The sequence below is a fragment of the Chiloscyllium plagiosum genome, unplaced genomic scaffold (assembly GCF_037043375.1).
Source record: "Chiloscyllium plagiosum isolate Xiang-an unplaced genomic scaffold, Cpla_swu_hap1 HiC_scaffold_1, whole genome shotgun sequence".
In the NCBI taxonomy this organism is placed as follows: domain Eukaryota; kingdom Metazoa; phylum Chordata; class Chondrichthyes; order Orectolobiformes; family Hemiscylliidae; genus Chiloscyllium; species Chiloscyllium plagiosum.
Window position 1 is genome coordinate 30,295,762 of NW_028270139.1, and position 16,211 is coordinate 30,311,972.

General features: G+C 39.9%; 1 protein-coding gene across 1 annotated transcript in view; it reads right to left on the reverse strand.

The window, feature by feature from the left end:
* sec24d (SEC24 homolog D, COPII coat complex component) overlaps positions 1–16,211 on the reverse strand; it is a 203,998-nt gene that overhangs the window by 130,837 nt on the left and 56,950 nt on the right. The gene's annotated exons all lie outside the window — the stretch shown is intronic.

Sequence of the window (16,211 nt, forward strand, 5' to 3'; positions counted from 1 at the left end):
TGATTTTTAGCACTAGTGTGGAAAAAGCTGTTGGACCCAAAGAAGCAGGTTCAGGCTAGTACTCTTTCTCTGACATCTCTCCTGTAAGACCCCGTGTTTGATTTTACCTTTTGTGCCAAGGGGGGTTTATAGGAATTGTTGCAAGTAGTTGGAACAGCATCATTTAGTTGGGATGATCAGTCGGGTTTTTGGAGAGGTTAAAATACTCTGTTTTCTGTTGCTTGTGTTTCATCCAATAATTTTGTAAATAGATGCTGTTTTGCTTAAAACTAAGTAGTTTGATCTGAAATATCCACTTTATACCTGCTTAAAACAATTCGCAAAGTTAGGGTCTGTGCTACCTTCTTGAAATGTTTTGAAGGGTCTGGTCTGGTCCATAACAATTATTAAGAATGAGATGACGGACGACTTGGTAGTGCATGATAAAACAGGGCTGAGTCAGCATGGCTTTGTCGAGGGGAAATCATGCCTGGCAAATCTGCCAGAATTGTTCGAGTAGGTAACGAGCAAGTTAGACAAACGAAAGCTACTGCACGTGATCTATTTGGTTAGAGGATTGGCTGACTGGCAGAAGGTAAAGAGTTGGGATAAAGTGATTTTTATTTTAGGATGGCAGCTGATGACTGGAGAAGTTCTGCAAGGTCAGTGTTGGGGCTACAACTATTCACATAATACATTAATACATCTGGATGAAGAACGGAGGGTATCTTTGCTAAGTTTGCAGATGACAAAAATAGGTAGCAGGGACAAATAATGTTGAGAAGGTGGGAAGACTAAAGACCGATTTGGACAGACTATGAGAATGGGTAAAGAAGTGGCAGAAGGAATACAACATCAGAGTGTGTCCGGGAAAACCTTCAGAAATCTGAAGCACAAAGGAACTTAGGAGTCCTAGTTCAGGATTTTCTTAAGGTTAACATGCAGATTCAGTTGGCAGTTAGGAAGGCAAATGCAATGTTAGCATTCATTTCAAGAGAGCTAGAATACAAGAGCAGAGTTGTACTGTGAATGGTATATCAGGGTCTAGTCAGACTTCAGACAACAGTTGGAATACTGTGAACAGTTTTAGGGTAGTAGAATAGATGTGTTGGTCTTGGAGGAGCGCCAGAGGAGATTCGTAAGAATAATCGGGGATGAAGGGCATGACATGAGGAGCAGTTGCGGACTCTGCTCCTGTATTCTATTAGCGTTTAGAAGAATGAGGAAAGAGCTCACTGAAACTTACAGAATACTGAGAAGCCTGGGTAGAATGGACTTTATCCCCATTGGTAGGAGAGACTAGAACCAAAGGGCACAACCTCAGAATAAACCTTAGAGCTGAGAGGAGGAGAAATCTCTTCAGCCAGAGGAAGGTGAACCTGTGAAACTCATTGCCACAGAAGGCTGTGGAGGCCAAGTCATTGAGTGTAATTAAGACAGAGAAAAATAGGTTCTTGATTAATAAGAGGATCAAAAGTTTTGAAGAGAAGTCAGGACAATGATGTTGAGAAACTTATTAGCCATAATTGAATGATGGAGCAGAGTCATGGGCTGAATGCCTAATTCTGCTCCTATATCTTATGGTACACCCTAACTTGGCTAACATTTGCTACATTTCTGAATTTTGAATTTTAATGCAGAATAGAAGCTGTATCTGGCAGACAGCCGAGGGAATTCTAAGTTATCACATCCCAACAGAAGAACAATCATCTCTCTAACAGGTTTCTAAATTTGCTCTATTTCATGTTAACCATTGCAAAATTGAAGGCACATTTTTTCTAGTTTTATCAAGTTTTCCTCCATGTAGAAAAGTCAACTTGTAAGCTGATGCATATTTACTTTAGTTTATTCATGCCAAATGCAAAGATACCAGTGAGAAGTTCATTTTAAAACTATGGTGAAAGGTTGGCAAAGTAGGACCAGCTGGATTCATCTTCACAGACCAAATGCATTGAATGAACCCCTACTGTGCTGACTTACCCATGATCCTATCATATACTGAAAACAGGATATTTCATACTTCAGTTGGAGCCTTGCAGATTGTGCAACAAATTTGAACAGACATACTAAAGTGACGTAAATATGTTATAAGAAAATTAAAGGAAACTAAGTGCAATAATAATACTAGACACCTAATATAAGCAGTGAATTTACAGTTTGTCAAGACCATCACTAATTTTGTTTTATATTTCTCATTTTTAGAACCGTATGTTAAAGTTGAGAACTTAACTTTGTTCAACAGTTTTTTGTTTTAAAAAGGAGAGAACAAAGACAGATGTTTACTGTGGGGAAGTGGCCTGTAAAGATAATATAAGATGACACTATAGATGATTCAGCACCAAGATGGTGCTTTGCTCAGGAACTGACAGCTGGTTAGATGCTGAATTGGCGAATCAAGGGATGGCTGGGCAGTAGCCAGTCAACCTCAGAGAATGTAGAAAAAAAAAGGAGAAAGTTCTGACTGAACTTGGACCAGCAAACAATTTCATGTTTTAAAAACTTCCTGACAATGTTGCTTTTGTTCTGCTCTCTCTCTTGTTGCACACCAGTAATCAACTTGTTGAATGTTCTGAGAAGAGAATCCCAGTCTGTAAACAGTGGGCGAATAATTCTGGAAGTCTTCTGAAGCTGTTTGCATTGACCGGTGGCTTTGGAATTCAAGAAAAGTACACAGTCATGGAGGCCTGGTATTCATCATTAAAATGGTAAGCGAGGTGGTAAACTTCATTTTTTAAAAATCTATTCCTTAACTGAGTCTGTCAACATGAGAGTGGGGGTTGGGGTGGGGTTCTGATCAAAAGAAGATTGAACTTAGATCATAGACATGAATTAGATTGCCTTGTTGTTTATCTGTGTTTGCTGAAGTTAGATTTTTAGTAATAAACTTCTAATTTTTATTTAAGTTATAAACTTGGTATACTCAGAAAACCAGATATTATGTTAGATGTCCTTGAGGATTTATCAGTTTAAAAAAAAAGATTACAAATGGTATTTCGCTTAAAGACATCACATGGTAAATTAGCCACAGTATTTACGGTAGAACAGAAGAACCTCAATTATGTGAATGCCACAGGCAGGGAGTATTTTCTTTGGGTAATTGAATGTTCAGATAGTCGAATGCCGGATAACACAGTTTAGCCAAGCATTGGGACCTTGCAACCTTGCCAAATAATCCAAAATTCAGATAATTGAGTGCTGGATAATTAAGGTTCCTCTGTATTTACTCATACAAGTATATATTTGGCAAACATGCGTACACTATAAGCAGAATTCCATTAATAAACCTGAGTAATTTGACCAAATGTCGAGCGTGTGGTGCTGGAAAAGCACAGCAGGTCAGAAAGCATCTGAGGAGCAGAAGAATCGCCGTTTTAGGCATAAGCCCTTCATCAGGAATGAGGCTTATGGGCCGGGGGGGCTGAGAGATAAATGGGAGGGGGTGCAATTGGGAAGGTAGCTGAGAAAGCAATAGGTGGATGAAAATGAGGGAGAGGGTGATAGGTCGAGGGGAGAGTTGGAGCAGATAGATGGGAGAGATGATGGATAGGTCAGGAGGGGGGTGCCGAGATGGAGGCTTGGGACTGGGATAATGTGATGGGAGGGGAAATGAGGAAGCTGTTGAAATCCATATTTATCCCCTGTGGTTGCAGGGTCCCAAGGCGGAATATGAGGCGTTCTTCCTCCAGGCATCAGGTGGTAACAGTTTGGCAGTGAAGGAGGCCCAGGATCTGCATATCTTTGATGGAGCGGGAGGGAGAAGTTGAAGTGTTCAGCCACGGGGTGGTGGGGTTGGTGGATGCAGGTGTCCCAGAGATGTTCTCTGAAACTAACCATAAGAAGGTGTCCTGTCTCCCCAACATACAGAAGACCACATCAGGTGCAACTGATACAGTAGGTGACATTGGTAGAGGTACAGGCAAATTTTTGTCGGATGTGGAAGGATCCTTTGGGGCCTTCGATGGAGGTGAAGGGAGTGTTATGGGTGCAGGTTTTGCACTTCCTGCGGTGGCAGGGAAATGTGCCAGGAGTGTGCCACGCACCAACCAACCTCACTGCCCTGTGGCTGAACACTTCAACTCCCCCTCCCACTCTGTCAAGGACATGCAGGTCCTGGCCCTCCTCCACCGCCAAACTGTTACCACCTGACGCCTGGAGGAAGAACACCTCATATTCCACCTTGGGACCCTGCAATGGGATAAATGTGGATTTCAACAGCTTCCTCATTTCCCCTCCCCCTACATTATCCCAGTCCCAAGCCTCCAACTCGGCACCGCCCTCCTGACCTGTCCATCACCTTTTCCATCTGTCCGATCCAACCTCACCTCCCCCCTGACCTATCACCTTCATCTACCTACCGCTTTCTCAGCTACTTTCCCACCCCCTCCCACTTATCTCTCAGACCCCGCCCCCCCCCCCCCCCCGGTCCACAAACCTCATTCCTGATGAAGGGCTTATGCCCCAAAATGTCGATTCTCCTGCTCCTCGGATGCTGCGTGATTTGCTGTGCTTTTCCAACACAATAGTCTCAATTCTGATCTCCAGCATCTGCAGTCCTCACTTCCTCCTAACTTGACCAAATGTAATATGAAATTATATCAACCAAAAAGTGCCAGGTTTGATTCATGATATATGATGGTCTCAAAAAAGACAGAATTTCAGCCAGGCAACTGAGGTCGACAACTGACCTTGGAGTGCTATATTGGAGCGGGAGGAGGAAATCAGCTTGAGTCCTCACTCCTGTTCATTATTCTGTAACCCTTGCTGTCATTGTCCACAGCCTGCAATTACCCACTGTCTAGCAGTATCAGAGAAAAATATTTAAGGTTCATATTAACAAAAAAAAAGTGTTACCAGATAACAGTCTTTGCTTATGGACCTGTACCCGAGAAAGAATCAGTGACTTTGGGAGAGACAGGAAGAGAAAGGGGAAAAAAAAATGACATGTTTTATAGTTAGTTACTTCAATAACATATTGGTTTCCAAGGCAAGGAAATACCTTTAAGTAAATATTTGCATCTGGAAAATACAAGCATTTCATTTAAACATAATCACTTTCATATAAGGAATATATTAGGCACTCATAGGAGGTAAAAATACACTTGCATGCAAGATTATACATCACCTAACTTCTGAAATTGTTAACAGTTCAAACTTTTCAAATGGATAAAAATCCTCTATAAATACCAACAACAGGCATGGAGATATAAATAAAATCCACTGTTTACATCTCCATAGCAATTCAGTTTAACTGTGACACATGGCTGCCCAAATATAATTAAGAAAGACACCCAGTTGTCAGCTATGACAGACAGTAATACTTATCACAATGTTGTTTTTAAAACAACTTAAATAAAGACAAGATCTTAAATGTTTTCAAGCAACAGCTCTAAAAGATTATTCAATTTCACAAGAGTTAAAGGACATTTCAGTCCTTGTTGGCCTTGTAGGGTGATGTTTAGTTTTATCTGCTGGCTCAAATTTAGAACACGACAATAACACAGAAAATCTATAGCAAAGTCTGTCTCATCAATTAGCAGCATGATGACAAACAGAACACACAAGATTCTCATAATTTATTATCAATTCTAAAGATTATTTTAATGGCTCCATGAGCTGGTTTGTTGATCACTGAAGAAATCACTTTTCTCCAGTTAAATTCTAAAATACAGTTCATGAGGAGTTATGCAAGTTAGTTAAAATTTAAAAAATTGAGGAGGGAAAAAACAGTTCACAATCAACAACATTGAGTGTCCAAGACTTGAGGCTTGGTTGAATCTATTACAGACTAGATGCGACTGCTCGTCAAATTGGAGCCTTAGCAGGTCATTTAGCACCCTCAAGAATGGCTACAGATTAATGGCTACTTGAATTCCTGTGTTATCTTAAATTGCACCTTTCATGTTTTAGAAGGTTGTCCATGCACTCACAAATGCATTTAAAAAATAATCTACAGTGTTCTAATAATTACATTTGTGGTCTATTTGTACTTCACAAAGCTAAGATTGGAGATTGTAGTGAAAAAAAATAAAAACCTAAGCATCAAAGGCAAAACTTTACATTGTATTATCTTACTGAGTTATTTGATATTAAGAGAACAATTGAAACCCGCGACAAAATGTAATTGCAGTGCCAGGGCTATAATTTTACCTTCATTTCCTCATTAAAAAATTAACAGATCTTTGTGCCTTAGCAAAAAATGCTTTGATTTTATTGATTACCGTAAGCACGGAACTCCCACATGATGCACATTAAACCAACTGCATGTTAAGCTGAGTCTCTTCTTGTTTTGCAAACAATATCAAAAAACTATTAATTGATATGCAGATCACATGTGCACATTTTCACATCTTTTTCTTCAACTTCTATTTCATCTTCCAAAATAGCATATATTTATTTTAATGAACACACACTCAATTATATCTGCAAGTGTATGTTAATGGTAAAGAACAAAAAACATTCTAATTTTTCTTGAGGTTGGTTTAATATAGTTACTAACATAGTTGCACATAGGAAATATGCTAGGAGTGAGACTTGAAATTTCAAAGCAAGTAAAATTATAGATTTAAGACAATTAAAAGGGAATGTCATACTAGAGCAACATAATTTCTGAATACCGTTTGAAAGGCTCAAGATGCATTTCAATTCATTAGTAAACCTTTGCACTACTAAAAAGACCAGACAAAGCCTTGTGAAACAAGGAAGAGACTGTAGAGTCCACTGATTAATGGCTGTTGCCAGCACTAATCCCTGGGAGACACCAATGTTGATATCACTCCATTCTGAAAATCATCTATTTACCATTCTACTATGTCCTTTAACCAATGTCATATCCATTCTACCACATCTCCTTTAATACTATATGCTTTAATTTTATAAGCAGGCCTTTTGCGTGCTACCCTAAACATCTTTTGAAAATTCACAAGCACAATATCTGTCACTTTATTGAATTGAACTGAGTGATTTACTGAATTAACTGATGCACTGTCACTTGCAGTGAAAAGCTTCAACTGTCGCCGAAATAGTGTCATTTTGAACAGTTTTAAGAATAAGAAGATTAAATAAAAGATAAAGCTGAGTCTATCTTCATTTGCACGTCTCCAACAGTGAAACCTATATTGACATCGCTCGCTCCAACTCCATGCCGCCTCGTGCATTAAGTATTAATTAACTCCAATTTCCTCACAGAACTCTACTCAATTTTTTGAAACATTTATATATCCTTATTACAAATCTGTGCTGGCCATGTTCAGTTTATGTCTTTATTATGTTGCTTAAACTAAAACTACTTTGTTACTAATTTGTTCTTGTTGCTACAAGCAGCAAAAATAAATGAAAATAAACAAGATAACCATCTGACAGATTCATTCAGGGAAATATCCTACACTATTCTTTTATATTAAGGTATGTTTTGTTCTCCTAAATTACTTATTTGAGGTGCTCAGTTGCTTTGTTGTGGTTATTAGGGATTTGTTTATTTTTGGTTGTTTTGTTTGCTTAAGCTAAATGTGAAACAAATATGCAAATTAATTTTTTTACTATACTGTATAGTTTATGATTTCTAGAGCTTAAAATTTGCTGCAAACACATTTTGATTTTCAAATTAAGCATTGCCAAGTAAGAGTTAATCTTAGAACTGCACAGTATATTGAATACATTTCTCTTGAATAGTGTTCCAAAAAATTGGAAAAGAAATTCTCCAAATATGCTTCTTCAAATATATTTGAAATCAAAATATAATATTTAATCGGGAAAAAGCTGAAGTATACATTGCTAAAACATCTATGTCACAAGCATAAACATTATATCCCTTGAATGCATGCTCATTAATGTAATCTTAATTTGCTCAAAACAATTCCATGAAAATAATAAGGTCTAATAAATTTAAATTATTTAATTTAATTTTATAGCAATGTACCTTTATGACAATACCAATCATAGTTTCACAATTTGCAAAACAAACTTTAATAAGTTCATTTGGATATACCTTTATGTTTGCATTTATGGTTATTGTTAATAGTGATTCCAAAGTGAAGAACTGAAGTGGGGAATGAATGTTCAAGAGGTCATCCTTCACTTCATACATGTCATAGCTGGTTATTTTCAACTTTTAGTAATCTGCCAAGGACTTTACTTCCCCAAATTGGGGGAAAAACATGAAATAAATTGATGGCAATTCGTTGATTCAGGCATTTGCAATTTCTAAATGCATCACTGCCTTACTGGAAGTAACCTAATTCCCACAAAAATGGTGCATTTAGGTCAAATTTTCCCGCAAGCTCTCCAACCCACAGTGTCAACATTTGCAACACGCCCAAAGTTTGCCCAACTGTCAATATTCTCCAACCCTACTAATAATATCAATCCTTTCCAACTCATGACCACCCTCTCCCCTCCTCCCCTCACTCCACAAGGCCCTCTGCAATTTTCTCACCTCTCCAATCTCTTCAGTCCCTCCCATCAATTTCTTATCTGCTGGAATGCCCCAATGTTCTTCCTGATCCCTAATCACACTCTTCTCAGAACTACTGAAATCTTTTCCCTAAAACTCTCCCTCTTGAGCTGCGCTGTGGCACTGAAGACTGACTTGTCAGCCTCTCAATCTGGCTGTACTCATCTGGGCAGCCAGGTCCTAGTATTAAATTAAACAGGCCCTGAAGCAAACACATGTTCTCAGGTCTCATGGCTGCACAACTGACTACGAGAAAGTGAGGACAGCAGATGCTGGAGATCAGTATCAAAAAGTGTGGCGCTGGAAAAGCACAACAAGTCAGGCTGCATCCAAGGAGCAGGCGACTCCGCGTTTCAGGCATAAGCTCTTCATCAGGAATGTGGAAGGGCACCCCCCCCCCAAAGGGGCTGAGAGATAAATGGGAAGGGGGGGTGGTGCTGAGGGAAGGTAGCTTGGAATGTGATAGGTCGATAAAGGTTGGGGGGGTGGGGTGATGGTGATAGATCTGAATGGAGGATGGAGCAGATAGGTGGGAAAGAAAATGGACAGGTAGAGCCATTCAAGAGGGTTGTGCCGAGGTGGAGGGTTGAATCTGGGATAAGGTGGGGAGAAAAGAGATGAGGAAACTGGTGAAATTGACATTGATTCTGTGTGGTTGGAGGGTTCCAAGGCCCTCAACTTCATCTTCCTATCGCATTCCCAGCCACCTTCCCCCCAGCCTCACCCCTTCCCACTTATCTCTCAGCCCCCTTTTTTCCCCTCCACCCCCCACACTCCTGATGAAGAGCTTACGCTCGAAACATTGACCCTCTCCTGCAATCGGATGCAGCCTGACTGGCTGTGTTTTTCTAGCGCCACACTATTTGACTGCAAAACTGCTATGTCTTTCAGAAGCAAATGTGGAAGAGAACTGTCCGTTGATAGAAACTTGAGTAGTTTCATTCAGGCCAAAGATTGTACACTGGGTGGTGACAGTGAGTCTGCTGGGACATGAGGAGATGACAAAGGGACAGAGAAGTGGGATTGCAAGAGAAGGTCTAACTTTGAATGGAAAGGGAAAACAAGGTTGGATTCGGGAAGTGAAGGGAAGATGTGACTCTTTCATTCCCAGGAGACAGAGCTTCCTTGAAGGTTGGTTGTCAGGATGACAGAGTGACTTATGAACCCTCTATGATGAGAGTGAGTGGGTGTGAGAGAGTAAAGGTACATGAGCGTGTGAGTGAGCGAGTATATCTGGGCATCAATTTGGATACATCAGGGTGCGTTGTGCTCATTCTTTCTTCTCTCTCCAATTTGTATCTGAGCCCTTCACATTGTCCCTCCTGCTGCCTGCCAGCTCTGATGGCTTTCACCTCTTTTAGAGTCTCCTCTTTCCTGTGCAGTTAGTTACAGTCTGTGACCAACAGCTGCAGGCACTCGTCCTGGTCATCCTGTTCCTTATTTAAAGTCCAATCTAAGGCAATATTGGACACACAGAACCTGATGTGATAAAGCAAACCTCCAAGGCATATAAAATAACGTCTTAGCAAAACTACAACAAACTTTTTTCCCAAATGAAGCCCAGAAAGCAGCTATGATATATTTTGGCATGTCTCCCAGAAACAGCTTCAGCCCCCTCAAATTCTGTAATGTGCTGGCTCCCAGTCTCACTGGAAGTTTCAGGCAGCCCACAAAGCCCACGGACCCATCATTAAACTCAGAAATGTCTGTTTAGATACTGTTCTAATTCAGTGATTAAAGCTGACTGAGGAGACAGCCGAGAGACAAAACAAGCCAATAAGTTGTGCTCCTTGTGAGTAAACGCAGCAGAGCCTCCTGTGCCAGAGGGGAGCTCCTGAGCTAGACTAGGTAATTCTTAACAGTTTTGACCATCAAAGCACAACTTATCATCTCTCAATGTGGAAGGTTTTATCAATTCAGTGATTATCCTAATCGAGAATCTCTCTTCCAAGTTGGATATACATGTATTACTTTATACAATAGAGTACAGAGGTTAAAGTTAGCTTCACAATGCTCTGTCAATTCCATTAATTTTAATTTCCCCATCAAATCCACACTAAACCTCAGCTCCAATTACCTAAATGGTACGAGAAGCTCTAAGATCTCGGAATATGGACAGACAAATTACTAAATACAGATTTCTTGGCCATCAAAAAAGGCAAAATTAAACATTGGGGCTCATTTCTAGAAGAATAAAATTGAAAACTAGGAAAATTATGTTGAACATGTAGTATTATGAACAGTTCTACCTAAATAATAAAAGAAAATGGTATGAAGACATAACAGCAGCAAAAAATAGTTACGACCATGATACTAGAGCTATGAAGTTATAATAATCAGGAAAGATTTAACAGGCCAGGATTTGTTTTAATAAAGAAAAGTAAAGACTGAGGAGTGACCTGATTATTGGGGCTGAATTTTAATGGTCCTGATTGGGTTGATGGGTATTACACTAGCTGTGTGGATTTGTGAGCCATGAATTGGAGATGGTGAGAGTTCCAAATGGTTTTGGCTCAGAGTCATGTAGCATGGAAACAGAGCCTTCGGTCCAAACTGTCCCTGCCGACCACGTTTGCAAAACTAAATTCGTCCCACTTGCCTGCATTTGACAAATATCCCTCTAAACCTTTCCTATTCATGTAACTTGAAATGTTTTAACTGTACCTTCATCTACCACTTCCTCTGGCAGTTCATTGCACATACAAACCACCCTGTGAGAGAAAAAGTTGCTTCTCATTTCCCTTTTACATCTTTCTCCTCTCACCTGAAAAATGCGCTCCCTAATTTTTAACTAACCCACTTAGGGAAAGGACTTTTGTTATTCACATTATCTACGCCCCTCATGTTTTCATAAACCTCTAAAACCTCAATCTCCTATGCTCCAGTGAAAAAAGTCCCAGCCTATCCACATAAATCAAACCTTCCAGCCCTGGTGACATCCTGGTAATTTTTTTTAAGTCCTCTCCAATTTAATAATACCCTTCCTATAACTGGGCAACCAGAGAACTGTACAAAGTACCCTAAAAGTGGCTTCACCAATGTCCTGCGCAACCTTAACATGATGTTCCAACTCCTATATTCAATGCTTTGAGCAATGAAGGCAAATGAGCTAAATGGCCCTTAACCACCCAGTCTACCTGAGATGCAAATTTCAAAGAACTGTATACCTGAACCTGTAGGTCTCTCTGTTCAACTGCCTAAGGGGCCTACCAATAATTGTATAAGGCCTGCCCTTGTTTGTTTTACCAAAATACATTGCATTTATCCAAATGAAACTCCGTCTGACGTGCCTCAGCTCATTGGCACAATTGACCAAGATCCCTTTGTAATCTTCTTCACTGTCAACTATATCCGCATTTGGTGAACTTATTGACAATGCATCCTAAATTCTCATCAAATTGTTTATATAAATGACAAACAGAAGTGAACCCAGCTCCCATCCCTGTGGAACACGGCTAGTCACAGGCCTCCAGTCCAAAAACAAGCCTCCAACAAAACCCTCTGTCTCCTACTATCAAGTCAATTTTTTATCGAACTAAATCCCAAGAGATCTAACTTTACTATTTCATCTACCATGTGGAACCTTGTCAAAGGCTTTACTAAGCTCCATGCAAACAATGTCTACACTCTGCCCTCAATCTTTTTCATTATGTCTTCAAACATCTTATTTGTTTGAGAAAGACAACTTCCCATGCAAACCCCTCAGGGGTTAGCACTGCTGCCTCACAGCGCCAGAGACGCGGGTTCAATTCCCACCTCAGGCGACTGACTGTGTGTAGTTTGCACATTCTCCCGTGTCTGCGTGGCTTTCCTCCAGGTTCTCCGGTTTCCTCCCACAGTCCAAAAATGTGCAGGTTAGGTGAATTGGCCATGCTAAATTGCCCATAGTATTAGGTGAAGGGAAATGGGTCTGGATGGGTTCTGCTTCGGCGGGTCGGTATGGACTTGTTAGGCCGAAGGGCCTGTTTTCACACTCTAAGTAATCTAATCTAATAAACTACCCACCAACAATGTCAGACTCACGGGTCTCGCTCCCATGCTTCTCCTTACAGCATTTCTTAAATTAAGACACATTATCCAGACTCCAGCACCTCACCAGTGTTGGTAGATCATACAAACATCTTTGCTAGGGGCCCTGCAATTTCTTCCCCAACTTCCCACAATGTCCTAGGATACACTTGATCAGGTCCTGGAGATTTATTCACCTTTTTTTTTCAGGACCTCCAGCACTTCCTGTTCTGTAATATGGACTGCTTTCCAAGACATCAGTATTTATTTCCCCAAGTTCCCTAGCCTCCAAATCTTTCTGACAAAATATTCCCTCTAATCTCATGTGATTCCAAACATAGAAGACCTCACTGATCTTTAAGGGGCCCTACTCTCTCACTAGCTGCTTTATTGCTCTTAATGTACTTGTAGAATCTCTGAATTATCCTTAACCTTATATCCCAAGGCTGTCTCATATCCCTTTTACCCTCTTGATTTCCCTCTAAGAATGCCCCTTATATTTTTGAAGAGAATCACTTGATTCCAGTTGTCTATATTTAATTTTTTTTTTAAAAAGATTTCCTACAATGTGGAAACAGGGCCTTCGGCCCAACAAGTCCACACTGACCCTCCAAAGAGTAACCCACCCAGATCCATTTCCCTCTGACTAATTCACCTAACACTATGGGTAATTTCACATGGCCAATTCAGCTAACCTGCAAATCTTTGGACTGTGGGAGGAAACTGGAGTACCTGGAGGAAACCCATGCAGACACAGAGAGAATGTGTCTGTCCTTGCAGACAGTCACCCGAGTCTGGAACTGAACCTGGGACCCTGGTGCTGTGAGGCAGCAGTGCTAACCACTGTGCCACCATGCCGCCCCGAAATATAGGACTCCTTCTTATTCTTGATTAGAGGCTCAATATCTTTATTCATTCATTGTTCCCTACTCTTACCAGCCTCACCCTTCAATCTAACAGGAACATAATGCCTCTGAATTCTTAGTATCTCACTTTTGAGTGTCTCCCACTTGCCAGTCAACCTTTTACCTGTGAATGGACTAGTCTAATCAACTCTTGAAAGTTCCTGTATCATACCATGAAAATTTTCCTTCCTCCAATTAAGAATTTTAAACTTTTATACAAGGCCTTATCCTTTTCTATAACTATTTTAAAACTAATTCTAGCTCTTAACTAAATGCTGCAGCATGAGGTGGATCTCTGTTTATTAAGGTAAATTATGAAAGTGCTGTACTTAGAAGATGTAACTACCCAGAAAACAAAGTGTTTGTCAGATTATTGATCTTGCCAACTGGCAAGCTGTCAAGTAAACATAAATAGTGTACAATGTAGAAAAGTCTTCAGATGAATTAAAAAGTCTACCCAATGGATAAAAGGTAAAGTACATTTCATACTCTTGAAACTGAGCATATAACAATGAATAATACTGAATCATCTTCAAATTTATTTTTATGTATTGAGTCTAGACATCTGTTGAGATAGCAGTTCTAAAGTCTGTTTATTTTCTTGAGTAGTTTTGTGGGGTCTTTGGTCTTCAGCCACTTAACCATTTTATAAGTGCTTAACTCTGTTTACACAGCTGCATTGAAGGGTGTGTTTCATTTGGGTGTTTTATGGGTTATTCAATGGCCTCCAACTGCTAGCATTTGGCAGTTGAGTGATATTCATAAAGTGCATAATGGTAAGGTGGGGGGAATAAGGTTGTAGGGAGATGAATTTAGAATGAAAATGAGGGGCTGAGGGTGAAGAAGACAAGGAATGGTAACAAACGAGAGTGAAGGTTAGAGGGTTTAGAGGGTGAGGGTGGGAGGATGAAGGTGTATGATAAGTTGGCAAAGCAGTCAGAAAATTCAGTTCTAAAAAGAGAGATTCAGATTGCTTCTGATGTACAAGGCTGAGACTTTTTACTTAAAAACACTAACCAGGTTCTAACTTGCTCACTCGGGACTCAATCCACAACTTCCATCACAGGCCTGCCACTTCAGCTCACTTACTTCATGGAGCCCAGGAAAATTGCTGGCTTACAGTTCGGTAGGAATGGTTCTGAAGCAGTCTTCAGAAACAACTAAGTCTGATCCTGGATTTTGGTGAGAGGGAGAAGGATTGGTGGATCGTAACCCTGCAGACTTTGGAGACCATAAAGAAGAATGTCTGAAGGGACAGTGAATTTGGAGGGCTTGGTGGTGCAAATCAGCCTGTTCCAAGATGTTATTACACAGCTCTGGAGCATGTGAGACTTGAATGCAAGACTTCTGGCTAACAGGTAGGGACATTACCACTGGATTACAAGAGCTGCTTGGTGGGAATGCCTCCACTTTTGCTACTAAGGCATTCTCCCTGAATCTGTGAAGTTGTCCTTCAAGCTGCCAGTTTCCCAAAGCTTGGAACATTTGATTAGCCACAGTAAAACCTGCAAAACAGCTTAACTCAGAGGCTACGCCTCTAAGATATTTAAATTATGGGTTGGCTGTTTGCTCCTTGTGCCGTTCTCCATTCAGCTTCGAAGCGGGAGAGTTGGGGGTCTCAGATATTAGATTGCTTAAAGTTTACCACTTGATTCAACCCCGACTCACCCATTTCTGGATGTTAAAATTCACCCATAACATCTATACTTCTGGAGAGAAGCAGATAAGATCTTGGATTACACTTTTCTGTTTAGATTTTTTAAGTGTATCCAGATGTGATCTATTTTGTATAGCTCAATATACAGTTTCAAGCACTTTTTCTTAAAACCAAGTCTTACACCAGCTCTCAACTCGCAATCCTGACCACAGTGGTAGAAGAAGAAACTGTATCACAATTATTTCTTCAAATTGGGGGAGGATAATTTGAGACACAGGTTTGGGAATGGGCTAATACTTTTTTCTCCTGTTTCTCATTTGTATGAGTTAAATATAAATAATAGAAATAATATAAAATATAAATGAAGTAATGTTAAAAACTCACTTTTAATGTGAATGGGTAAATTGGTTACTCACAACCATGTCAATTATCAATCCTTCAAAAGCTGCTTCAAGCTATAATATTACACAACAGTGTCACTCTTTGACCCAGAAGCAATCCAGTAAAAAAATCTCTAATTTTCCAATCATTTATTTAAAATGGTAAACATCTATGGTTGAAAGTGGTTTTAAGAATATTTGAAAGGGATGTTCATGGACCTGGCGACACTTAGAAACAGTGTCCACAGGAAGAAAATCACACGAATGTCATGTGGCCACTCAAAATGGAGGGCCAAGAAAAAGGATAGCTGTATTCAAGAAGGGAACAAAGGAAGCACATCTACAAGGAGCTGTGTATGTGAAACAGGTGTTGCACAGAACAGGATACTGAAGACAAGGTTAAGGTAGAGATTGAGAACTGAACAACTTACTGCTTAACTTTGCTAGAGCTGAGATGACCATTTAACTTAGTTTAAGGGATCAACAAAGGAGTCTTTGGGGAATCTGTGCTTTTGCAACTGTTGTGAACCTAGTAAAGAAGGTTCTGTAGGACTGTGCTATGTGCATGAATGTGATTCAAGGGCAAAATTGGTAGATTGGATAGATGTGTGATCTTTTGTAAGAGGTTTAGTTTGAACCATACACGATGTAACATATTTGTGGGGATTGATGTGGTTGAGTAAAGACATTACGATATTGTATTGACTAGTTAAACTGCAATTTACCTTGCTATTTGAAGCATCGTTTGCCTGTTAATTCATGTATAATTTATAATGGTGCTGATTCATATTAATGTCAAAACTACAAAAAAGTGAAATCTTTTTCAGAATTTC